This window comes from Lissotriton vulgaris, unplaced genomic scaffold (genome assembly GCF_964263255.1).
Source record: "Lissotriton vulgaris unplaced genomic scaffold, aLisVul1.2 SCAFFOLD_1851, whole genome shotgun sequence".
In the NCBI taxonomy this organism is placed as follows: domain Eukaryota; kingdom Metazoa; phylum Chordata; class Amphibia; order Caudata; family Salamandridae; genus Lissotriton; species Lissotriton vulgaris.
The window spans coordinates 332,979-358,247 of NW_028240813.1; the positions used below are offsets into that span (position 1 = coordinate 332,979).

General features: G+C 43.8%; 9 non-coding genes across 9 annotated transcripts; all 9 read right to left on the reverse strand.

Moving 5' to 3' along the window:
• Positions 1–199: 199 nt before the first annotated feature.
• TRNAP-UGG (transfer RNA proline (anticodon UGG)) lies at positions 200–271 on the reverse strand. The gene has a single exon. It is a non-coding gene; the product is annotated as a tRNA-Pro (tRNA).
• A 2,523-nt stretch (positions 272–2,794) lies between these two features.
• TRNAP-UGG (transfer RNA proline (anticodon UGG)) lies at positions 2,795–2,866 on the reverse strand. The gene has a single exon. It is a non-coding gene; the product is annotated as a tRNA-Pro (tRNA).
• A 2,142-nt stretch (positions 2,867–5,008) lies between these two features.
• TRNAV-CAC (transfer RNA valine (anticodon CAC)) lies at positions 5,009–5,081 on the reverse strand. The gene has a single exon. It is a non-coding gene; the product is annotated as a tRNA-Val (tRNA).
• A 9,143-nt stretch (positions 5,082–14,224) lies between these two features.
• Positions 14,225–14,296, reverse strand: TRNAP-UGG (transfer RNA proline (anticodon UGG)). Its single transcript has one exon. It is a non-coding gene; the product is annotated as a tRNA-Pro (tRNA).
• A 2,099-nt stretch (positions 14,297–16,395) lies between these two features.
• TRNAV-CAC (transfer RNA valine (anticodon CAC)) lies at positions 16,396–16,468 on the reverse strand. Its single transcript has one exon. It is a non-coding gene; the product is annotated as a tRNA-Val (tRNA).
• A 2,528-nt stretch (positions 16,469–18,996) lies between these two features.
• TRNAL-CAA (transfer RNA leucine (anticodon CAA)) lies at positions 18,997–19,069 on the reverse strand. The gene has a single exon. It is a non-coding gene; the product is annotated as a tRNA-Leu (tRNA).
• A 2,896-nt stretch (positions 19,070–21,965) lies between these two features.
• TRNAP-UGG (transfer RNA proline (anticodon UGG)) lies at positions 21,966–22,037 on the reverse strand. The gene has a single exon. It is a non-coding gene; the product is annotated as a tRNA-Pro (tRNA).
• A 2,110-nt stretch (positions 22,038–24,147) lies between these two features.
• Positions 24,148–24,220, reverse strand: TRNAV-CAC (transfer RNA valine (anticodon CAC)). The gene has a single exon. It is a non-coding gene; the product is annotated as a tRNA-Val (tRNA).
• A 300-nt stretch (positions 24,221–24,520) lies between these two features.
• On the reverse strand, positions 24,521–24,592 carry TRNAP-UGG (transfer RNA proline (anticodon UGG)). The gene has a single exon. It is a non-coding gene; the product is annotated as a tRNA-Pro (tRNA).
• Positions 24,593–25,269: the final 677 nt, after the last annotated feature.

Sequence of the window (25,269 nt, forward strand, 5' to 3'; positions counted from 1 at the left end):
CTAGCTGAACGCTTGTATATGCCATGCAAGTTCAGCATTTTTGCAAAATGCTTAAAGAGAAATGTTTCCTATTTGCTCAGGCAGGGCAAGGTTAAAAGCATGAGACTCTAGCAAATATTCATCCACTACTGCAAAGAGAAAATTGATATTGGCTTTGAAATGCATACTTCAATACTACTTTAAAAAAGCACCAATGAAAGGGCTCGTCCGGGATTTGAACCCGGGACCTCTCGCACCCAAAGCGAGAATCATACCCCTAGACCAACGAGCCTTCGAAAGGCCCGCACCTCTGAAAAGCTAATACCAGCTCTAAGCACGCAATGAAGATCATGCTGGGGACTTTTTCATGCTTGGTCTATGAATACACATGAAATTCAGTGTCAACTTACCCTTTCTCAAATGATATCACTATCATTTATAAGTGTCCCCTTTTATTTTGTCCCAGCATTGGACACGTCTTACAGGAAGTCAGCACTTATTTATCTATTTCTGCAGTGGCTAGACCCTAAAGAGAAAGAATAAAAAGCTGTTCATAACAACATAAGAAACACATGTTGCATTTTTTCTCAAATGCTTATTCCCTTTGCGCAAATCGGAATGCCAAGCTGAATAACTGGGTCACAGATTCTGGCTAATTATCTTTCCCTTGAATGCAAGTAGCAATAAAAACTGCCTAATGCAGGACTAAAGCATTCCTTGCAAGCCTCTAACATCATAACATAACTGAGCTGCTGGTAGCAAGCTAAGCAATACCTTCCCAAAATGAGAAGTACATGTGCTAATCCGCTCAATCAGCGCTCGATCAGGCTCGATCAGGCGAGATATAGAAAAGGTGGAAAGGGTCCAAATGGCTGTCCCTTCCTTTTTAGGGTGGGTCCTTCTGACTATCATAGGATTGCTTGTACGAGTGGCCAGGGTCAGAGAAAAAACTTTCAACCCTTCTCAGTGTTCTATCCAGAAGCAGGCATTTTCTGTGCCTTTAATTTCAGGCTTTTCCCAGCAGTCTCTGTTCTGCCTATGTAAATTAACAAAAGCAGTGCTTATTCATCACTTACTCTAATGTCCTTACTGTCCAGAAAGCTCTGCCTAAGTATGCTTTTTTTCTTTTTCAGTGAAATTCTAAATGTTTTTTCTGCCCAGTCTATGGCAGTAGAATGCTGCTTATGATGCCACATTTTGTTGAATCACCAAGGTACAACTACAGGTGAAAATATGAGTCTGAACGACATGGAACTCTTAGCTAACACATCACAATGTGTGATGCTTGCCAACCAAGCACTAGATTTTGGAGCGCTGATGATCAGAACATTCTGCTCCTGAAGGAAAGGAAAGACAGCTTGATGGAAAATAAAGTCTCAGTTTATATTAACGCTCTCTCTCTCCCAATATCTATCTATCTATCTATCTATCTATCTATCTATCTATCTATCTATCTATCTATCTATCTATCTATCTATCTATCTATCTATCTATCTATCTATCTATCTATCTATCTATCTATCTATCTATCTATCTATCTATCTATCTATCTATCTATCTATCTATCTTATATATGGATACCTGCGTACACATACATATAGATATGCCATGCATTCCTTTAGATTTGTTCCAACCTCTTACCATTTATTTGAGAATCCCTACTTTTCAAGTGACTGCAAATGAAGTCATTTCCGGCACTTTTTGGCCGGTGCAAGGTAACAAAAACACATGACAACTTTTAATAAAAATCATTGGTCTCTTTATTAACGCGCACTGTCAAACATGGGGCTTTCACACGTCAGGTAAACATGATAACCAATATACAACAGAAGCAGATGTAGATTGCTTATCAATGCCGGGATAGAACAGTTGTGAATTGAGTAGAAGAAGGGCCCCTGAATTGATACTTATTATATACAGCCTGTAAGATAGTGAAAAATGCAGGCTAGGAAAGGAGATGCAAATATCAATGTATTAGAAAAATACATAAAGAGGAGTAATTTGCTTTTATTCATTCAAGGCTAGAAAAAATCAACATACTATTGCAAGCATTCATACACCACCAAATAGAAATAAACAATTCTGACATTAAACGTAAAGGTGACGATGCATTTGTATCATCACCTTGAGAAGGGTCACCGAGGAATTGAGCCCAGGGCTTCTGCACTTAAACACCAGAAACACTCCACTAAACTAAGATGCCTGTTGGTGCCAACAATTCCCAAAGTTAATGCATGTTCTAGGTGAGCAATGAACAGAATGCAGGGCTCTTTTCAAAGCGAGGTCTGTGAATCAACAGATACATCCACATGCCAATTACTTTAGTGTTTTTAGGAGAATTCACTTTCTTGGAACGAGTCTGCATGAAACCATCTTTAGGGCCTGGACAATTTCATGGCAAAACGGCACCTCTCAACATTGCAGCCAAGACAATATAACAACTGTTTCTGCCCGGTTTCGAACCGGGGACCTTTCGCGTGTGAGGCAAACGTGATAACCACTACAATACAGAAACAGATGTCTACAGTTGATTCTTCTGTGATGAAACTTCTCAAAACAGGCTATTCCAAGGGCCTCTGGTTTTAGATTTCTTTCATGCAACCTTCCCAGACAGCCCTAGCTGAACGCTTGTATATGCCATGCAAGTTCAGCATTTTTGCAAAATGCTTAAAGAGAAATGTTTCCTATTTGCTCAGGCAGGGCAAGGTTAAAAGCATGAGACTCTAGCAAATATTCATCCACTACTGCAAAGAGAAAATTGATATTGGCTTTGAAATGCATAATTCAATACTACTTTAAAAAAGCACCAATGAAAGGGCTCGTCCGGGATTTGAACCCGGGACCTCTCGCACCCAAAGCGAGAATCATACCCCTAGACCAACGAGCCTTCGAAAGACCCTCACCTCTGAAAAGCTAATACCAGCTCTAAGCACGCAATGAAGATCATGCTGGGGACTTTTTCATGCTTGGTCTGTGAATACACATGAAATTCAGTGTCAACTTACCCTTTCTCAAATGATATCACTATCATTTATAAGTGTCCCCTTTTATTTTGTCCCAGCATTGGACACGTCTTACAGGAAGTCAGCACTTATTTATCTATTTCTGCAGTGGCTAGACCCTAAAGAGAAAGAATAAAAAGCTGTTCATAACAACATAAGAAACACATGTTGCATTTTTTCTCAAATGCTTATTCCCTTTGTGCAAATCGGAATGCCAAGCTGAATAACTGGGTCACAGATTCTGGCTAATTATCTTTCCCTTGAATGCAAGTAGCAATAAAAACTGCCTAATGCAGGACTAGAGCATTCCTTGCAAGCCTCTAACATCATAACATAACTGAGCTGCTGGTAGCAAGCTAAGCAATACCTTCCCAAAATGAGAAGTACATGTGCTAATCCGCTCAATCAGCGCTCGATCAGGCGAGATCAGGCGAGATATAGAAAAGGTGGAAAGGGTCCAAATGGCTGTCCCTTCCTTTTTAGGGTGGGTCCTTCTGACTATCATAGGATTGCTTGTAAGAGTGGCCAGGGTCAGAAAAAAACTTTCAACCCTTCTCAGTGTTCTATCCAGAAGCAGGCATTTTCTGTGCCTTTAATTTCAGGCTTTTCCCAGCAGTCTCTGTTCTGCCTATGTAAATTAACAAAAGCAGTGCTTATTCATCACTTACTCTAATGGTCTTACTGTCCAGAAAGCTCTGCCTAAGTATGCTTTTTTTCTTTTTCAGTGAAATTCTAAATGTTTTTTCCGCCCAGTCTATGGCAGTAGAATGCTGCTTATGATGCCACATTTTGTTGAATCCCCAAGGTACAACTACAGAGGAATATATGAGTCTGAACGACATGGAACTCTTAGCTAACACATCACAATGTGTGATGCTTGCCAACCAAGCACTAGATTCTGGAGCGCTGATGATCAGAACATTCTGCTCCTGAAGGAAAGGAAAGACAGCTTGATGGAAAATAAAGTCTCAGTTTATATTAACGCTCTCTCTCTCCCAATATCTATCTATCTATCTATCTATCTATCTATCTATCTATCTATCTATCTATCTATCTATCTATCTATCTATCTATCTATCTATCTATCTATCTATCTATCTATCTATCTATCTATCTATCTATCTATCTATCTATCTATCTATCTATCTATCTTTATATATGGATACCTGCGTACACATACATATAGATATGCCATGCATTCCTTTAGATTTGTTCCAACCTCTTACCATTTATTTGAGAATCCCTACTTTTCAAGTGACTGCAAATGAAGTCATTTCCGGCACTTTTTGGCCGGTGCAAGGTAACAAAAACACATGACAACTTTTAATGAAAATCATTGGTCTCTTTATTAACGCGCACTGTCAAACATGGGGCTTTCACACGTCAGGTAAACATGATAACCAATATACAACAAAAGCAGATGTAGATTGCTTATCAATGCCGGGATAGAACAGTTGTGAATTGAGTAGAAGAAGGGCCCCTGAATTGATACTTATTATATACAGCCTGTAAGATAGTGAAAAATGCAGGCTAGGAAAGGAGATGCAAATATCAATGTATTAGAAAAATACATAAAGAGGAGTGATTTGCTTTTATTCATTCAAGGCTAGAAAAAATCAACATACTATTGCAAGCATTCATACACCACCAAATCGAAATAAACAATTCTGACATTAAACGTAAAGGTGACGATGCATTTGTATCATCACCTTGAGAAGGGTCACCGAGGAATTGAGCCCAGGGCTTCTGCACTTAAACACCAGAAACACTCCACTAAACTAAGATGCCTGTTGGTGCCAACAATTCCCAAAGTTAATGCATGTTCTAGGTGAGCAATGAACAGAATGCAGGGCTCTTTTCAAAGCGAGGTCTGTGAATCAACAGATACATCCACATGCCAATTACTTTAGTGTTTTTAAGAGAATTCACTTTCTTGGAACGAGTCTGCATGAAACCATCTTCAGGGCCTGGACAATTTCATGGCAAAACGGCACCTCTCAACATTGCAGCCAAGACAATATAACAACTGTTTCTGCCCGGTTTCGAACCGGGGACCTTTCGCGTGTGAGGCAAACGTGATAACCACTACACTACAGAAACAGATGTCTACAGTTGATTCTTCTGTGATGAAACTTCTCAAAACAGGCTATTCCAAGGGCCTCTGGTTTTAGATTTCTTTCATGCAACCTTCCCAGACAGCCCTAGCTGAACGCTTGTATATGCCATGCAAGTTCAGCATTTTTGCAAAATGCTTAAAGAGAAATGTTTCCTATTTGCTCAGTGTGAGAAGTTGGCCTGGTATATAATGCTCACTAGTTCTAGTGATCACTTTGTACCATGCCAAGCAACCCTTATGATGATGGTTGTAATTCAACCTTGTAGACCAGTTATCCTAGTGGTAACGTGGACAAAGCAGTCTTAGGCTAAACTCTGAAAGGCATGTGAAGCCAGCTGTTATACCATACACAACCCCCTTGAATACCAAATGAAAGGGACACCACACAGATATATATTGAAAATATATATTGATTTATTAACTATAAAATCCCCTGGACTCTTTATGAGCACAGAAGCACAAGCGTAAAATCACAAGACAGTTTAAAATACACAAAAGTTGCACAATATGGATGAGCCCTAGGGGCCACCTAAACCATATACTAAATAAGTGGTATAAGAGATACCAGGAGGAAAGTGAAGAGGCCTAGGGCCTTGGGAATCGCTGGAGCTATTCGAGACTGGAGTTAACTAAGTCGGGAAAGGCCCACGGGACTCGGGTGCAGTGTTCAAAGTGCACGCACTTCTCAATACAAAGTCTATGGTGCGTAAAAAGCACAAAGTTAGAAAGTTAGGAACCTTCCGAGTGACCTACGGAGCTGAAACTTAAAACACAGGCCCTTGGGATGTGTACCAGTGCAGGAGCACCGGCGGAGCTGAGTTACCTCACCCACAGGAAGCGGGTGCACAGGGTCGAAGATGTGTCGGGTTTCGTCACGCTGGTCGATGGTGCTTGGAGCTGGAGATGCTGCAGGCGGCTCGATGAGAAGAGTTCCGGTGGATCCAAGGGTGGATCTGAAGATGTGAAGACCTGAAAGCAGAGGGGACAGTGTTCAAAGTCACTAGCCAGTGACTGCCGTGGAACCAGAGTGGAACCAGGTGATGTCGGGTGCAAACAGGCGTTGTCGGGTAGCTTCTTTCTGCAGCCACGTGGATACCCGGGGTCGAGGACGTCCAGGAGTCGGTCACGAGCTGTCCCACGTAGGCTTCTCGCTGTTGGCGGTGTCGGCGACCTGATCGGAGCAAACAGGCCTTGGCAAATGCAAGCCACGCAGGAGTTGAAAGATGCTGTTCACTCGGACCAGCAAGGTCAGAGCGGGTGCTCCTTTTCACAGGAGCTTGGGTAGGTCTGGAGCAACCAGACCTGCTGTTTAAATCTTCGGGTTCGTCGCCAAGATGGCCGCTGGCCGCGTGGCTAGTGGCCGGGATGGCGCGTCGAGTGGCACAGTGCAAAAGGGCCCCACGCAGATCGTGGAGATGCTGGGGGGCTGATCTTCGGTGCAAGGGCTGCTCGGTGGTGGGGGTTCTCAGTCCCCAAAGCACAACGTCGAGGATGCCTCAGAAGCTGCGCAGTCAGCTTTACGAGTGTCTTCCAAGAGGTCCGGTCCCACGTCACTCGGTGCCTCCACGGGTCCCTTCTTTGCAGGGACTGTGGATCGGGCTCTGAGAGGTCTGGGAATCTGGTTCTTGTCGGGCTCTGGGCTCGGGCTCCGGCGGGAGGCGGCGGCAAAGCAGACGTCGAGTTGCTGGTTGGTACCTGTGTTCACAGGGTGGTCACTCCTTGGCCACAAGGGAGATTCTTCTTCAGTCTTCTGTGCAGCAGAATGTCGAAGTCCAGTCTTCTTCTTAGTTTAAGTTGATTTCGGGATGATCTGCTGTGCAATGGCACTGCTCCCTCTCTTATTCCCATCTGAGGGGTGGATCTCCTGCTAGGCCCCTCCCCTATGGGTGGGACCAGGAAGGGGGGTGGTTACACCCCCTCTCCTTTGTCCAGCTCCTCGCCAGGACTGGGGCTGGAAAGCCCCAGAACCGGTTTGGGCTGGCTTATGCACAGAGACACCTTGTGTGCCCCAGGCATGTCTCAATCTATTCAGCCCTGTCCTACCCAATACACAAAACCCTGTCTGGGGTGGTGCTCGCACCTCCCCAGGCAGGAAACCCTTTGTCCAGGCCCTCCTCGCTGGAAGGACTCCCAGCAGCAGGAGGTCAGACATGTGTCTGTGGTGGCAGCATCCATTTTGTGATGCTGAGGCTCTGTTTAACTTTAACCAGGGTTAAGGCTACACACATGTCGTGTCCCTCTAGAAGGGTGGAATGCTATCCCCGTTGCCAGAACTGGCGAGGGGATAGTATTCCAATTCGTATGACACCTTACTCGACATGTTTTGATAAAGCCAAACCAAAGATAGCATTTAACCGCGAGGATTATAATGCACTTAAGAGTATATGGTATGGCAATATCCCGGAACAGCTTAGGGAGTGGTTCCCGACAGCTGCAGACAGGCTCAGCTCATGCTAGAGCACCATCTCACTTATTTCCAAGCACTCTGCCTCCAGGATTGATAAGGCCTTCCATAGGAGTGGCTGATAGGAACATATGTGTCCAGTTTAGGGTTAGGCACAGACATACTGTACCTAAGTAAGAGGTGATTACACCAACTTACCCCAGCTGAGTGATCAGCCAGTTGTGTCAAATATGGAGGCCAGGCCAGGGGTGGCACAATACATGCTGCAGCCCCTGGCAGGCCTTGGCTACACCTATGCCCTGGGTATCTATGGTACACTGTTACAGGGGCCTATAAGGTGAACCAATTCCAATTGTGTTATGCACCTAAGGTACATGGAGTCCATTTTAAGGAGAGAGCAATCAGCCTGGGGCCCTGAATAGCAGGATCCCAGGCCAACTAAGTCAAAAACCAGCTAAACACCAGGCAAAAAGTTTGGGGGTAACCATAGTCAGATATCCACCTTCCTACATAACCCCCCCCCAAACGAAAGGAGATAAGGCTATCCTTGACCAGGTAAGCCTATATTGCCTAAGTGGCCATATAAGGAAGTACCAGCTCTGGCTTGGTAACCCCCTGTCTCATGGTCCACTAAGCAATCCCTCACCCTAAGGGTATCTGAGGGTCTCCACCATAGGGAATCTCTACCTGTGGTGTGTCTTTGCAAAGTCAAAGGCTGGTGTTGAGATGGAGTACTGAAGTGAGTTTCCTCTGTAGGGCTCAGCTTCCTCCAATCACTCTCCACCATGTGTGCCTTTCTTTCTCTGACTGAGTTGCACTGTGCTCTCAGGGTCAACCTCTGGCTACCTAAAGCTGGAGGCTGGGTCCCTCTGTTTGGCTTACTGGAGGGACAGGTCAGGTTTGGGGCCATTTGGTCCCAGGTTTGGCTGTGCCCAACAATATCCATCTGGGGGAGGTCCCTAACTACTTTTAAGGGGGATCCCTCAGGAGTTTTTAAAGTTTTCACCTCACTAGGGCTACTAGTTTCGGTGCCCCTAATCTGTTGATGGGGGTGCTTTATTTGACAGGGGGCCCTTTGGGTCTCACTGTCCTTCTTGTCCTCTGCAGCCCTGGGCTGAGTAAGGCAAGGTAGAGAGGGGCAGGTTACCTGCTCCAGACTGGGTCCCACCTGAGAAGGGTCCACTGCCATCAGAGGCTCTGTTAGGCCAGGCCTAACAACCTCTGGGACAGTTCCTTCATCAGGGGTAAGATCAGTTCCCTGAGGAGGCTGATCCTTTCCTAAAGTCTGGTGGGAGGGAGATTTCTCTTCCTCCTCAATGCTCTCTGTTTGGGTGGAGTGATCCATCATTTCAGGCTTCACTACCCATGTATCAGTTTGAGTTTGGGCTGTGGCCATCACAGCCCCACCAACCTTTTCAGGAGGAGACTCAGTTTGGGTATGGGCTGTTACTAGTACAGCCCTGCTACTCTTTCCAGGAGGGAAGTTATCTAAAGATGGGGCTGAGGTTTGCTCAGCCCCCCCAACCTTTTCAGGAAGGACATCTTGAATTGGGGCTGTTGCCATTACAGCCCCACTAACCTTTCCATGGAGATTTACCATTCTAGAATGGGTTTGCTGTTCAACCTCAGCCCAGGCTGAGATTTCCAAATCATTACCCAGTAGGCAATCTACAGGCAAGTTTGCTGACACTGCCACTCTCTTTGGGCCAGTGACACCTCCCCAGCTAAGATTGACTACTGCCATGGGATGATTGGATTCTATGCCATCAATGTTTGTCACCTGATATTTGGCATCAGGTAAAAGTTGCCTTGAGGGGACTAGACATTCAGCCACCATGGTGATGCTAGCCCCTGTGTCTCTGAAGGCCTCAACTTTCAAGCCATTGATGAGGGGCTCCTGTCTATACTTGCTCAAAGTGTTTGGGCAAGCTGTGAAATTGGCAAACCCCATGCCAGTCTCATAGACAAGAGTATCTGAGTTAGGGGACCTGGATAGGCCAGAGTCCACCTGTCCTCCAAAAGTAAACCCACCCAAATTCTTGGGGGTGCTCCCACCACCTGGGGGACCACTGCTAACAGTGACAGGAGGTGTTGGAGCCTTACCTGGAGGTATATTCTCCTTATTGCCATTCTTGGGACAACAGCTATCTGTTTTGTAATGCCCCACCTGTTTACAGGTATGACAATAAGGCTTTTTCTGGGATGTAGAAGTGTCTTGGGACCCACCCCCATTCTTGGAGTTTTGGGGCCCTGGGGAAGTCTTTTCCTTACTTTTATCCCCACCCTTCTCTTGAGGCTTGGTAGTCTCTTTCTTTTGGTCACCACCCTGGTTCTTAGGCCTGATCCTGGTTCTGACCCATTTGTCTGCCCTCCTACCCAATTCTTGTGGGGAGGTCAGATCAGAGTCAACCAGGTGCTGATGTAGAAGCTGATTTTGACAATTACTTAAGATTTGCTCTCTCGTAATTAAATTATACAATCCTGTATAGTCAGTAACCTTACTTCCCAGCAACCAGCCCTCCAGAGCCTTAGTGGCACATTCAACAAATTCAGACCAGTCCTGAGTCTGTGTCTTCTGGGTATCTCTGAACATTAACCTGTACTGTTCAGTGGTTAAGCCTAACCCATCAATCAGAGCACTCTTCAGGACCAGGTAGTTTCTAGAATCCTCATCACTAACTGTGAGGAGTCTGTCTCTGCCTCTACCTTCAAAGGAGAGCCACAAGATTGCTGCCCACTGCTCCTGAGGGATCTGCTGTACCATGCAGGCTCTCTCAAGTGCAGTCATCCATTTGTGGATATCATCCCCAGCTTTGTAGGGGGGCACAATCTTACTCAGGTTTCTTGTATCAAAGGACCTGTCTTTATCCTTCTGGATAGTGCTGCCACCAGTGGATCCTAATCCACTCTCTCTAGGCTGTCTTGCTCTAGCAAGTTTTTCCTTGGCCAGGGCAACCTCTAACTCTTGCCTCTGGATCCTAAGCTCAGCCTCTCTCATCTTGGCCTCATGTTCCCTTCTCTGAGGGCTAGTCATCTCCTTCCTGGAGTGACCATGAGAGCCTCTAGAGACATGGGAGGTATTGGATTCACCTGAGTGATTCCTCCTCCTCCTATGCCCCTGGTTAAGTCCATTTGGGTGGCTGGGCAAGGTCAGCCTTGCCTCAGTCCCAAACACACTTAAGTTAGCCTGGTTCAGCCTACTGACCAGCACCTGACTATTTCTGTCATCATCTGACTCACTGCTTTCCACCTCCTCCTCCTCTTCTTCTTCCTCTTCCTCTACATCTACTTGAGGAGCTCCACTGGTGGAGGCTTCCTCATCTACTAGGATGATAGGGGTAGGGGTGTCTACAGTGTCATCCTCTGAAGGATGGCCTCCTTCAGCATTCCCTGTGGGGTTTGCTTTAGAGGTCTTTAGAGCCTCAGACTGATCCAAGAGCTCTCTTAGGTGGTCTGTAGTAGGGGAAGGCCCTGTCTTCAGACCCCTTAAGACACAAAGCTGTCTTAATTCCTTAAAGGGAAAAATAGCAAATTGGGATGGTGCCCTTGGAGGGTCACTCTCAACAGGAGTAAGTCCACTGGACCCCTCTGTTCCCGACATTGCTCTAGTGTGGGTGGATGTGTTGCAATCTACCTACACTGGTGTTTACCTACTAAACCTATCTAGTAGTTGTAGCTAGGGTGTGCTACTCCCTTTACTCTACAACAACTAAGTTCAGTAGAACTTAAGTATACTAGTCTTGTTTTATATGTACCTAGCAGGTACCTGTATGATCTTTCAAATGATAATCTCAAAGATTGTAATGGTAAAACAACAGCAAGCTCAGATCCCAATCCGCTGCTCACCAATGTGAGAAGTTGGCCTGGTATATAATGCTCACTAGTTCTAGTGATCACTTTGTACCATGCCAAGCAACCCTTATGATGATGGTTGTAATTCAACCTTGTAGACCAGTTATCCTAGTGGTAACGTGGACAAAGCAGTCTTAGGCTAAACTCTGAAAGGCATGTGAAGCCAGCTGTTATACCATACACAACCCCCTTGAATACCAAATGAAAGGGACACCACACAGATATATATTGAAAATATATATTGATTTATTAACTATAAAATCCCCTGGACTCTTTATGAGCACAGAAGCACAAGCGTAAAATCACAAGACAGTTTAAAATACACAAAAGTTGCACAATATGGATGAGCCCTAGGGGCCACCTAAACCATATACTAAATAAGTGGTATAAGAGATACCAGGAGGAAAGTGAAGAGGCCTAGGGCCTTGGGAATCGCTGGAGCTATTCGAGACTGGAGTTAACTAAGTCGGGAAAGGCCCACGGGACTCGGGTGCAGTGTTCAAAGTGCACGCACTTCTCAATACAAAGTCTATGGTGCGTAAAAAGCACAAAGTTAGAAAGTTAGGAACCTTCCGAGTGACCTACGGAGCTGAAACTTAAAACACAGGCCCTTGGGATGTGTACCAGTGCAGGAGCACCGGCGGAGCTGAGTTACCTCACCCACAGGAAGCGGGTGCACAGGGTCGAAGATGTGTCGGGTTTCGTCACGCTGGTCGATGGTGCTTGGAGCTGGAGATGCTGCAGGCGGCTCGATGAGAAGAGTTCCGGTGGATCCAAGGGTGGATCTGAAGATGTGAAGACCTGAAAGCAGAGGGGACAGTGTTCAAAGTCACTAGCCAGTGACTGCCGTGGAACCAGAGTGGAACCAGGTGATGTCGGGTGCAAACAGGCGTTGTCGGGTAGCTTCTTTCTGCAGCCACGTGGATACCCGGGGTCGAGGACGTCCAGGAGTCGGTCACGAGCTGTCCCACGTAGGCTTCTCGCTGTTGGCGGTGTCGGCGACCTGATCGGAGCAAACAGGCCTTGGCAAATGCAAGCCACGCAGGAGTTGAAAGATGCTGTTCACTCGGACCAGCAAGGTCAGAGCGGGTGCTCCTTTTCACAGGAGCTTGGGTAGGTCTGGAGCAACCAGACCTGCTGTTTAAATCTTCGGGTTCGTCGCCAAGATGGCCGCTGGCCGCGTGGCTAGTGGCCGGGATGGCGCGTCGAGTGGCACAGTGCAAAAGGGCCCCACGCAGATCGTGGAGATGCTGGGGGGCTGATCTTCGGTGCAAGGGCTGCTCGGTGGTGGGGGTTCTCAGTCCCCAAAGCACAACGTCGAGGATGCCTCAGAAGCTGCGCAGTCAGCTTTACGAGTGTCTTCCAAGAGGTCCGGTCCCACGTCACTCGGTGCCTCCACGGGTCCCTTCTTTGCAGGGACTGTGGATCGGGCTCTGAGAGGTCTGGGAATCTGGTTCTTGTCGGGCTCTGGGCTCGGGCTCCGGCGGGAGGCGGCGGCAAAGCAGACGTCGAGTTGCTGGTTGGTACCTGTGTTCACAGGGTGGTCACTCCTTGGCCACAAGGGAGATTCTTCTTCAGTCTTCTGTGCAGCAGAATGTCGAAGTCCAGTCTTCTTCTTAGTTTAAGTTGATTTCGGGATGATCTGCTGTGCAATGGCACTGCTCCCTCTCTTATTCCCATCTGAGGGGTGGATCTCCTGCTAGGCCCCTCCCCTATGGGTGGGACCAGGAAGGGGGGTGGTTACACCCCCTCTCCTTTGTCCAGCTCCTCGCCAGGACTGGGGCTGGAAAGCCCCAGAACCGGTTTGGGCTGGCTTATGCACAGAGACACCTTGTGTGCCCCAGGCATGTCTCAATCTATTCAGCCCTGTCCTACCCAATACACAAAACCCTGTCTGGGGTGGTGCTCGCACCTCCCCAGGCAGGAAACCCTTTGTCCAGGCCCTCCTCGCTGGAAGGACTCCCAGCAGCAGGAGGTCAGACATGTGTCTGTGGTGGCAGCATCCATTTTGTGATGCTGAGGCTCTGTTTAACTTTAACCAGGGTTAAGGCTACACACATGTCGTGTCCCTCTAGAAGGGTGGAATGCTATCCCCGTTGCCAGAACTGGCGAGGGGATAGTATTCCAATTCGTATGACACCTTACTCGACATGTTTTGATAAAGCCAAACCAAAGATAGCATTTAACCGCGAGGATTATAATGCACTTAAGAGTATATGGTATGGCAATATCCCGGAACAGCTTAGGGAGTGGTTCCCGACAGCTGCAGACAGGCTCAGCTCATGCTAGAGCACCATCTCACTTATTTCCAAGCACTCTGCCTCCAGGATTGATAAGGCCTTCCATAGGAGTGGCTGATAGGAACATATGTGTCCAGTTTAGGGTTAGGCACAGACATACTGTACCTAAGTAAGAGGTGATTACACCAACTTACCCCAGCTGAGTGATCAGCCAGTTGTGTCAAATATGGAGGCCAGGCCAGGGGTGGCACAATACATGCTGCAGCCCCTGGCAGGCCTTGGCTACACCTATGCCCTGGGTATCTATGGTACACTGTTACAGGGGCCTATAAGGTGAACCAATTCCAATTGTGTTATGCACCTAAGGTACATGGAGTCCATTTTAAGGAGAGAGCAATCAGCCTGGGGCCCTGAATAGCAGGATCCCAGGCCAACTAAGTCAAAAACCAGCTAAACACCAGGCAAAAAGTTTGGGGGTAACCATAGTCAGATATCCACCTTCCTACACTCAGGCAGGGCAAGGTTAAAAGCATGAGACTCTAGCAAATATTCATCCACTACTGCAAAGAGAAAATTGATATTGGCTTTGAAATGCATACTTCAATACTACTTTAAAAAAGCACCAATGAAAGGGCTCATCCGGGATTTGAACCCGGGACCTCTCGCACCCAAAGCGAGAATCATACCCCTAGACCAACGAGCCTTCGAAAGACCCGCACCTCTGAAAAGCTAATACCAGCTCTAAGCACGCAATGAAGATCATGCTGGGGACTTTTTCATGCTTGGTCTGTGAATACACATGAAATTCAGTGTCAACTTACCCTTTCTCAAATGATATCACTATCATTTATAAGTGTCCCCTTTTATTTTGTCCCAGCATTGGACACGTCTTACAGGAAGTCAGCACTTATTTATCTATTTCTGCAGTGGCTAGACCCTAAAGAGAAAGAATAAAAAGCTGTTCATAACAACATAAGAAACACATGTTGCATTTTTTCTCAAATGCTTATTCCCTTTGTGCAAATCGGAATGCCAAGCTGAATAACTGGGCCACAGATTCTGGCTAATTATCTTTCCCTTGAATGCAAGTAGCAATAAAAACTGCCTAATGCAGGACTAAAGCATTCCTTGCAAGCCTCTAACATCATAACATAACTGAGCTGCTGGTAGCAAGCTAAGCAATACCTTCCAAAAATGAGAAGTACATGTGCTAATCCGCTCAATCAGCGCTCGATCAGGCTCGATCAGGCGAGATATAGAAAAGGTGGAAAGGGTCCAAATGGCTGTCCCTTCCTTTTTAGGGTGGGTCCTTCTGACTATCATAGGATTGCTTGTAAGAGTGGCCAGGGTCAGAGAAAAAACTTTCAACCCTTCTTAGTGTTCTATCCAGAAGCAGGCATTTTCTGTGCCTTTAATTTCAGGCTTTTCCCAGCAGTCTCTGTTCTGCCTATGTAAATTAACAAAAGCAGTGCTTATTCATCACTTACTCTAATGTCCTTACTGTCCAGAAAGCTCTGCCTAAGTATGCTTTTTTTCTTTTTCAGTGAAATTCTAAATGTTTTTTCTGCCCAGTCTATGGCAGTAGAATGCTGCTTATGATGCCACATTTTGTTGAATCACCAAGGTACAACTACAGAGGAATATATGAGTCTGAACGACATGGTACTCTTAGCTAACACATCACAATGTGTGATGCTTGCCAACCAAGCACTAGATTCTGGAGCGCTGATGATCAGAACATTCTGCTCCTGAAGGAAAGGAAAGACAGCTTGATGGAAAATAAAGTCTCAGTTTATATTAACGCTCTCTCTCTCCCAATATCTATCTATCTATATATCTATCTATCTATCTATCTATCTATCTATCTATCTATCTATCTATCTATCTATCTATCTATCTATCTATCTATCTATCTATCTATCTATCTTTATATATGGATACCTGCGTACACATACATATAGATATGCCATGCATTCCTTTAGATTTGTTCCAACCTCTTACCATTTATTTGAGAATCCCTACTTTTCAAGTGACTGCAAATGAAGTCATTTCCGGCACTTTTTGGCCGGTGCAAGGTAACAAAAACACATGCCAACTTTTAATACAAATCATTGGTCTCTTTATTAACGCGCACTGTCAAACATGGGGCTTTCACACGTCAGGTAAACATGATAACCAATACACAACAGAAGCAGATGTAGATTGCTTATCAATGCCAGGATAGAATAGTTGTGAATTGAGTAATAGAAGGGCCCCTGAATTGATACTTATTATATACAGCCTGTAAGATAGTGAAAAATGCAGGCTAGGAAAGGAGATGCAAATATCAATGTATTAGAAAAATACATAAAGAGGAGTGATTTGCTTTTATTCATTCAAGGCTAGAAAAAATCAACATACTATTGCAAGCATTCATACACCACCAAATAGAAATAAACAATTCTGACATTAAACGTAAAGGTGACGATGCATTTGTATCATCACCTTGAGAAGGGTCACCGAGGAATTGAGCCCAGGGCTTCTGCACTTAAACACCAGAAACACTCCACTAAACTAAGATGCCTGTTGGTGCCAACAATTCCCAAAGTTAATGCATGTTCTAGGTGAGCAATGAACAGAATGCAGGGCTCTTATGAAAACGAGGTCTGTGAATCAACAGATACATCCACATGCCAATTACTTTAGTGTTTTTAAGAGAATTCACTTTCTTGGAATGAGTCTGCATGAAACCATCTTCAGGGCCTGGACAATTTCATGGCAAAACGGCACCTCTCAACATTGCAGCCAAGACAATATAACAACTGTTTCTGCCCGGTTTCGAACCAGGGACCTTTCGCGTGTGAGGCGAACGTGATAACCACTACACTACAGAAACAGATGTCTACAGTTGATTCTTCTGTGATGAAACTTCTCAAAACAGGCTATTCCAAGGGCCTCTGGTTTTAGATTTCTTTCATGCAACCTTCCCAGACAGCCCTAGCTGAACGCTTGTATATGCCATGCAAGTTCAGCATTTTTGCAAAATGCTTAAAGAGAAATGTTTCCTATTTGCTCAGGCAGGGCAAGGTTAAAAGCATGAGACTCTAGCAAATATTCATCCACTACTGCAAAGAGAAAATTGATATTGGCTTTGAAATGCATACTTCAATACTACTTTAAAAAAGCACCAATGAAAGGGCTCGTCCGGGATTTGAACCCGGGACCTCTCGCACCCAAAGCGAGGATCATACCCCTAGACCAACGAGCCTTCGAAAGGCCCGCACCTCTGAAAAGCTAATACCAGCTCTAAGCACGCAATGAAGATCATGCTGGGGACTTTTTCATGCTTGGTCTGTGAATACACATGAAATTCAGTGTCAACTTACCCTTTCTCAAATGATATCACTATCATTTATAAGTGTCCCCTTTTATTTTGTCCCAGCATTGGACACGTCTTACAGGAAGTCAGCACTTATTTATCTATTTCTGCAGTGGCTAGACCCTAAAGAGAAAGAATAAAAAGCTGTTCATAACAACATAAGAAACACATGTTGCATTTTTTCTCAAATGCTTATTCCCTTTGCGCAAATCGGAATGCCAAGCTGAATAACTGGGTCACAGATTCTGGCTAATTATCTTTCCCTTGAATGCAAGTAGCAATAAAAACTGCCTAATGCAGGACTAAAGCATTCCTTGCAAGCCTCTAACATCATAACATAACTGAGCTGCTGGTAGCAAGCTAAGCAATACCTTCCCAAAATGAGAAGTACATGTGCTAATCCGCTCAATCAGCGCTCGATCAGGCTCGATCAGGCGAGATATAGAAAAGGTGGAAAGGGTCCAAATGGCTGTCCCTTCCTTTTTAGGGTGGGTCCTTCTGACTATCATAGGATTGCTTGTACGAGTGGCCAGGGTCAGAGAAAAAACTTTCAACCCTTCTCAGTGTTCTATCCAGAAGCAGGCATTTTCTGTGCCTTTAATTTCAGGCTTTTCCCAGCAGTCTCTGTTCTGCCTATGTAAATTAACAAAAGCAGTGCTTATTCATCACTTACTCTAATGTCCTTACTGTCCAGAAAGCTCTGCCTAAGTATGCTTTTTTTCTTTTTCAGTGAAATTCTAAATGTTTTTTCTGCCCAGTCTATGGCAGTAGAATGCTGCTTATGATGCCACATTTTGTTGAATCACCAAGGTACAACTACAGGTGAATATATGAGTCTGAACGACATGGAACTCTTAGCTAACACATCACAATGTGTGATGCTTGCCAACCAAGCACTAGATTTTGGAGCGCTGATGATCAGAACATTCTGCTCCTGAAGGAAAGGAAAGACAGCTTGATGGAAAATAAAGTCTCAGTTTATATTAACGCTCTCTCTCTCCCAATATCTATCTATCTATCTATCTATCTATCTATCTATCTATCTATCTATCTATCTATCTATCTATCTATCTATCTATCTATCTATCTATCTATCTATCTATCTATCTATCTATCTATCTATCTATCTATCTATCTATCTATCTATCTATCTATCTATCTATCTATCTATCTATCTATCTATCTTTATATATGGATACCTGCGTACACATACATATAGATATGCCATGCATTCCTTTAGATTTGTTCCAACCTCTTACCATTTATTTGAGAATCCCTACTTTTCAAGTGACTGCAAATGAAGTCATTTCCGGCACTTTTTGGCCGGTGCAAGGTAACAAAAACACATGACAACTTTTAATGAAAATCATTGGTCTCTTTATTAACGCGCACTGTCAAACATGGGGCTTTCACACGTCAGGTAAACATGATAACCAATATACAACAAAAGCAGATGTAGATTGCTTATCAATGCCGGGATAGAACAGTTGTGAATTGAGTAGAAGAAGGGCCCCTGAATTGATACTTATTATATACAGCCTGTAAGATAGTGAAAAATGCAGGCTAGGAAAGGAGATGCAAATATCAATGTATTAGAAAAATACATAAAGAGGAGTGATTTGCTTTTATTCATTCAAGGCTAGAAAAAATCAACATACTATTGCAAGCATTCATACACCACCAAATCGAAATAAACAATTCTGACATTAAACGTAAAGGTGACGATGCATTTGTATCATCACCTTGAGAAGGGTCACCGAGGAATTGAGCCCAGGGCTTCTGCACTTAAACACCAGAAACACTCCACTAAACTAAGATGCCTGTTGGTGCCAACAATTCCCAAAAGGTGAGCAATGAACAGAATGCAGGGCTCTTTTCAAAGCGAGGTCTGTGAATCAACAGATACATCCACATGCCAATTACTTTAGTGTTTTTAAGAGAATTCACTTTCTTGGAACGAGTCTGCATGAAACCATCTTCAGGGCCTGGACAATTTCATGGCAAAACGGCACCTCTCAACATTGCAGCCAAGACAATATAACAACTGTTTCTGCCCGGTTTCGAACCGGGGACCTTTCGCGTTTGAGGCAAACGTGATAACCACTACACTACAGAAACAGATGTCTACAGTTGATTCTTCTGTGATGAAACTTCTCAAAACAGGCTATTCCAAGGGCCTCTGGTTTTAGATTTCTTTCATGCAACCTTCCCAGACAGCCCTAGCTGAACGCTTGTATATGCCATGCAAGTTCAGCATTTTTGCAAAATGCTTAAAGAGAAATGTTTCCTATTTGCTCAGGCAGGGCAAGGTTAAAAGCATGAGACTCTAGCAAATATTCATCCACTACTGCAAAGAGAAAATTGATATTGGCTTTGAAATGCATACTTCAATACTACTTTAAAAAAGCACCAATGAAAGGGCTCGTCCGGGATTTGAACCCGGGACCTCTCGCACCCAAAGCGAGAATCATACCCCTAGACCAACGATGCCTTCGAAAGGCCCGCACCTCTGAAAAGCTAATACCAGCTCTAAGCACGCAATGAAGATCATGCTGGGGACTTTTTCATGCTTGGTCTATGAATACACATGAAATTCAGTGTCAACTTACCCTTTCTCAAATGATATCACTATCATTTATAAGTGTCCCCTTTTGTTTTGTCCCAGCATTGGACACGTCTTACAGGAAGTCAGCACTTATTTATCTATTTCTGCAGTGGCTAGACCCTAAAGAGAAAGAATAAAAAGCTGTTCATAACAACATAAGAAACACATGTTGCATTTTTTCTCAAATGCTTATTCCCTTTGCGCAAATCGGAATGCCAAGCTGAATAACTGGGTCACAGATTCTGGCTAATTATCTTTCCCTTGAATGCAAGTAGCAATAAAAACTGCCTAATGCAGGACTAAAGCATTCCTTGCAAGCCTCTAACATCATAACATAACTGAGCTGCTGGTAGCAAGCTAAGCAATACCTTCCCAAAATGAGAAGTACATGTGCTAATCCGCTCAATCAGCGCTCGATCAGGCTCGATCAGGCGAGATATAGAAAAGGTGGAAAGGGTCCAAATGGCTGTCCCTTCCTTTTTAGGGTGGGTCCTTCTGACTATCATAGGATTGCTTGTACGAGTGGCCAGGGTCAGAGAAAAAACTTTCAACCCTTCTCAGTGTTCTATCCAGAAGCAGGCATTTTCTGTGCCTTTAATTTCAGGCTTTTCCCAGCAGTCTCTGTTCTGCCTATGTAAATTAACAAAAGCAGTGCTTATTCATCACTTACTCTAATGTCCTTACTGTCCAGAAAGCTCTGCCTAAGTATGCTTTTTTTCTTTTTCAGTGAAATTCTAAATGTTTTTTCTGCCCAGTCTATGGCAGTAGAATGCTGCTTATGATGCCACATTTTGTTGAATCACCAAGGTACAACTACAGGTGAAAATATGAGTCTGAACGACATGGAACTCTTAGCTAACACATCACAATGTGTGATGCTTGCCAACCAAGCACTAGATTTTGGAGCGCTGATGATCAGAACATTCTGCTCCTGAAGGAAAGGAAAGACAGCTTGATGGAAAATAAAGTCTCAGTTTATATTAACGCTCTCTCTCTCCCAATATCTATCTATCTATCTATCTATCTATCTATCTATCTATCTATCTATCTATCTATCTATCTATCTATCTATCTATCTATCTATCTATCTATCTATCTATCTATCTATCTATCTATCTATCTATCTATCTATCTATCTATCTATCTATCTTATATATGGATACCTGCGTACACATACATATAGATATGCCATGCATTCCTTTAGATTTGTTCCAACCTCTTACCATTTATTTGAGAATCCCTACTTTTCAAGTGACTGCAAATGAAGTCATTTCCGGCACTTTTTGGCCGGTGCAAGGTAACAAAAACACATGACAACTTTTAATAAAAATCATTGGTCTCTTTATTAACGCGCACTGTCAAACATGGGGCTTTCACACGTCAGGTAAACATGATAACCAATATACAACAGAAGCAGATGTAGATTGCTTATCAATGCCGGGATAGAACAGTTGTGAATTGAGTAGAAGAAGGGCCCCTGAATTGATACTTATTATATACAGCCTGTAAGATAGTGAAAAATGCAGGCTAGGAAAGGAGATGCAAATATCAATGTATTAGAAAAATACATAAAGAGGAGTAATTTGCTTTTATTCATTCAAGGCTAGAAAAAATCAACATACTATTGCAAGCATTCATACACCACCAAATAGAAATAAACAATTCTGACATTAAACGTAAAGGTGACGATGCATTTGTATCATCACCTTGAGAAGGGTCACCGAGGAATTGAGCCCAGGGCTTCTGCACTTAAACACCAGAAACACTCCACTAAACTAAGATGCCTGTTGGTGCCAACAATTCCCAAAGTTAATGCATGTTCTAGGTGAGCAATGAACAGAATGCAGGGCTCTTTTCAAAGCGAGGTCTGTGAATCAACAGATACATCCACATGCCAATTACTATGCCAATTACTTTAGTGTTTTTAGGAGAATTCACTTTCTTGGAACGAGTCTGCATGAAACCATCTTTAGGGCCTGGACAATTTCATGGCAAAACGGCACCTCTCAACATTGCAGCCAAGACAATATAACAACTGTTTCTGCCCGGTTTCGAACCGGGGACCTTTCGCGTGTGAGGCAAACGTGATAACCACTACAATACAGAAACAGATGTCTACAGTTGATTCTTCTGTGATGAAACTTCTCAAAACAGGCTATTCCAAGGGCCTCTGGTTTTAGATTTCTTTCATGCAACCTTCCCAGACAGCCCTAGCTGAACGCTTGTATATGCCATGCAAGTTCAGCATTTTTGCAAAATGCTTAAAGAGAAATGTTTCCTATTTGCTCAGGCAGGGCAAGGTTAAAAGCATGAGACTCTAGCAAATATTCATCCACTACTGCAAAGAGAAAATTGATATTGGCTTTGAAATGCATAATTCAATACTACTTTAAAAAAGCACCAATGAAAGGGCTCGTCCGGGATTTGAACCCGGGACCTCTCGCACCCAAAGCGAGAATCATACCCCTAGACCAACGAGCCTTCGAAAGACCCTCACCTCTGAAAAGCTAATACCAGCTCTAAGCACGCAATGAAGATCATGCTGGGGACTTTTTCATGCTTGGTCTGTGAATACACATGAAATTCAGTGTCAACTTACCCTTTCTCAAATGATATCACTATCATTTATAAGTGTCCCCTTTTATTTTGTCCCAGCATTGGACACGTCTTACAGGAAGTCAGCACTTATTTATCTATTTCTGCAGTGGCTAGACCCTAAAGAGAAAGAATAAAAAGCTGTTCATAACAACATAAGAAACACATGTTGCATTTTTTCTCAAATGCTTATTCCCTTTGTGCAAATCGGAATGCCAAGCTGAATAACTGGGTCACAGATTCTGGCTAATTATCTTTCCCTTGAATGCAAGTAGCAATAAAAACTGCCTAATGCAGGACTAGAGCATTCCTTGCAAGCCTCTAACATCATAACATAACTGAGCTGCTGGTAGCAAGCTAAGCAATACCTTCCCAAAATGAGAAGTACATGTGCTAATCCGCTCAATCAGCGCTCGATCAGGCGAGATCAGGCGAGATATAGAAAAGGTGGAAAGGGTCCAAATGGCTGTCCCTTCCTTTTTAGGGTGGGTCCTTCTGACTATCATAGGATTGCTTGTAAGAGTGGCCAGGGTCAGAAAAAAACTTTCAACCCTTCTCAGTGTTCTATCCAGAAGCAGGCATTTTCTGTGCCTTTAATTTCAGGCTTTTCCCAGCAGTCTCTGTTCTGCCTATGTAAATTAACAAAAGCAGTGCTTATTCATCACTTACTCTAATGGTCTTACTGTCCAGAAAGCTCTGCCTAAGTATGCTTTTTTTCTTTTTCAGTGAAATTCTAAATGTTTTTTCCGCCCAGTCTATGGCAGTAGAATGCTGCTTATGATGCCACATTTTGTTGAATCCCCAAGGTACAACTACAGAGGAATATATGAGTCTGAACGACATGGAACTCTTAGCTAACACATCACAATGTGTGATGCTTGCCAACCAAGCACTAGATTCTGGAGCGCTGATGATCAGAACATTCTGCTCCTGAAGGAAAGGAAAGACAGCTTGATGGAAAATAAAGTCTCAGTTTATATTAACGCTCTCTCTCTCCCAATATCTATCTATCTATCTATCTATCTATCTATCTATCTATCTATCTATCTATCTATCTATCTATCTATCTATCTATCTATCTATCTATCTATCTATCTATCTATCTATCTATCTATCTATCTTTATATATGGATACCTGCGTACACATACATATAGATATGCCATGCATTCCTTTAGATTTGTTCCAACCTCTTACCATTTATTTGAGAATCCCTACTTTTCAAGTGACTGCAAATGAAGTCATTTCCGGCACTTTTTGGCCGGTGCAAGGTAACAAAAACACATGACAACTTTTAATGAAAATCATTGGTCTCTTTATTAACGCGCACTGTCAAACATGGGGCTTTCACACGTCAGGTAAACATGATAACCAATATACAACAAAAGCAGATGTAGATTGCTTATCAATGCCGGGATAGAACAGTTGTGAATTGAGTAGAAGAAGGGCCCCTGAATTGATACTTATTATATACAGCCTGTAAGATAGTGAAAAATGCAGGCTAGGAAAGGAGATGCAAATATCAATGTATTAGAAAAATACATAAAGAGGAGTGATTTGCTTTTATTCATTCAAGGCTAGAAAAAATCAACATACTATTGCAAGCATTCATACACCACCAAATCGAAATAAACAATTCTGACATTAAACGTAAAGGTGACGATGCATTTGTATCATCACCTTGAGAAGGGTCACCGAGGAATTGAGCCCAGGGCTTCTGCACTTAAACACCAGAAACACTCCACTAAACTAAGATGCCTGTTGGTGCCAACAATTCCCAAAGTTAATGCATGTTCTAGGTGAGCAATGAACAGAATGCAGGGCTCTTTTCAAAGCGAGGTCTGTGAATCAACAGATACATCCACATGCCAATTACTTTAGTGTTTTTAAGAGAATTCACTTTCTTGGAACGAGTCTGCATGAAACCATCTTCAGGGCCTGGACAATTTCATGGCAAAACGGCACCTCTCAACATTGCAGCCAAGACAATATAACAACTGTTTCTGCCCGGTTTCGAACCGGGGACCTTTCGCGTGTGAGGCAAACGTGATAACCACTACACTACAGAAACAGATGTCTACAGTTGATTCTTCTGTGATGAAACTTCTCAAAACAGGCTATTCCAAGGGCCTCTGGTTTTAGATTTCTTTCATGCAACCTTCCCAGACAGCCCTAGCTGAACGCTTGTATATGCCATGCAAGTTCAGCATTTTTGCAAAATGCTTAAAGAGAAATGTTTCCTATTTGCTCAGGCAGGGCAAGGTTAAAAGCATGAGACTCTAGCAAATATTCATCCACTACTGCAAAGAGAAAATTGATATTGGCTTTGAAATGCATACTTCAATACTACTTTAAAAAAGCACCAATGAAAGGGCTCATCCGGGATTTGAACCCGGGACCTCTCGCACCCAAAGCGAGAATCATACCCCTAGACCAACGAGCCTTCGAAAGACCCGCACCTCTGAAAAGCTAATACCAGCTCTAAGCACGCAATGAAGATCATGCTGGGGACTTTTTCATGCTTGGTCTGTGAATACACATGAAATTCAGTGTCAACTTACCCTTTCTCAAATGATATCACTATCATTTATAAGTGTCCCCTTTTATTTTGTCCCAGCATTGGACACGTCTTACAGGAAGTCAGCACTTATTTATCTATTTCTGCAGTGGCTAGACCCTAAAGAGAAAGAATAAAAAGCTGTTCATAACAACATAAGAAACACATGTTGCATTTTTTCTCAAATGCTTATTCCCTTTGTGCAAATCGGAATGCCAAGCTGAATAACTGGGCCACAGATTCTGGCTAATTATCTTTCCCTTGAATGCAAGTAGCAATAAAAACTGCCTAATGCAGGACTAAAGCATTCCTTGCAAGCCTCTAACATCATAACATAACTGAGCTGCTGGTAGCAAGCTAAGCAATACCTTCCAAAAATGAGAAGTACATGTGCTAATCCGCTCAATCAGCGCTCGATCAGGCTCGATCAGGCGAGATATAGAAAAGGTGGAAAGGGTCCAAATGGCTGTCCCTTCCTTTTTAGGGTGGGTCCTTCTGACTATCATAGGATTGCTTGTAAGAGTGGCCAGGGTCAGAGAAAAAACTTTCAACCCTTCTTAGTG